Source organism: Rousettus aegyptiacus, unplaced genomic scaffold (assembly GCF_014176215.1).
Source record: "Rousettus aegyptiacus isolate mRouAeg1 unplaced genomic scaffold, mRouAeg1.p scaffold_m13_p_5, whole genome shotgun sequence".
NCBI lineage: Eukaryota > Metazoa > Chordata > Mammalia > Chiroptera > Pteropodidae > Rousettus > Rousettus aegyptiacus.
This window is the reverse complement of record NW_023416308.1, coordinates 58,161,331-58,162,270: the sequence shown is the minus strand read 5'-3', so window position 1 is coordinate 58,162,270 and position 940 is coordinate 58,161,331. Positions and strand designations below refer to the sequence as shown.

The window sequence follows — 940 nt, the reverse complement described above, 5'->3', positions numbered from 1 at the left end:
ATCAATTAAAGACAGCTTGTAATGATCAGATGGTTCAGAATCACAATTTCATTCGAGCGGGTCTATATCATTCATATCTAGTATTAGCCATGTTCAATACTATTTGAAACTTGTCTTTCTCTTTGGAAGAAATATAATATGATTCTTTCTTCTAAAATTTATAAACCAATCTATAGCTCCCCTTCTTTTCATTATCTTCCCTAAAAATTTCCAGCTATAAGTTCTTGGAGAGGGGGGAAAGATGGCAGGCTAGGTAAAAGTGAGGTTTATATCATCCCAGGATTGCATTGCATTAAAATTACAAACAAATTACAAAACAATCAATTCGAAAAACACTTGAAGTCTAGGGAATCACAGTACAAATATCTTGATTCAAAGGTGAATTTTATCAAACATTTGAAAAAGAATTAACACCTATTCTTCTCAAACTACTCCAAAATATTCAAGAGGAATGAAGGTTCCCTAAGTCTTTTGATGAGGCCACCATTACCATGATTCAAAAAAAGCATTAAAAAAAAAGTCTATGGCCATGTAACTCTGAATAAGCCCTATTCCATCTGATCTCGGAAGCTAAGCAGGGTTGGGACTGGTTAGTACTTGGATGGGAGACCACTTATGAAGACCAGGTGCTGTAGGCATAAAAAGTAAAAAATAAGGTATCGTTAGAAGACAAGGTCCTTGAAATCTGTGAGGTCAACCAAAGTTTGCCTTGCCATAAAAAAAAAAAGAAGAAGAAAAAAGAAAAAGAAAAAAGAAAGCAAAACAGTATAGGCTGATATCCTTGAGGAACATTAATGCAAAAATCCTCAATAAAATATTAGCAAACTGAATTCAGCACTACAATAAACAAATCATATACCATGATCAAGTTAGATGCAAGATTGGTTTCATATCTGCAAATCAGTTAATGTGCTACATCATATTAAAAAATTGAAAGATA

The 940-nt window shown here is 33.1% G+C and overlaps 1 pseudogene; it reads left to right on the top strand.

Moving 5' to 3' along the window:
- Nucleotides 1-519: 519 nt before the first annotated feature.
- Nucleotides 520-638, top strand: LOC118603719 (annotated as a pseudogene).
- The last annotated feature ends 302 nt before the right edge of the window (nt 639-940 follow it).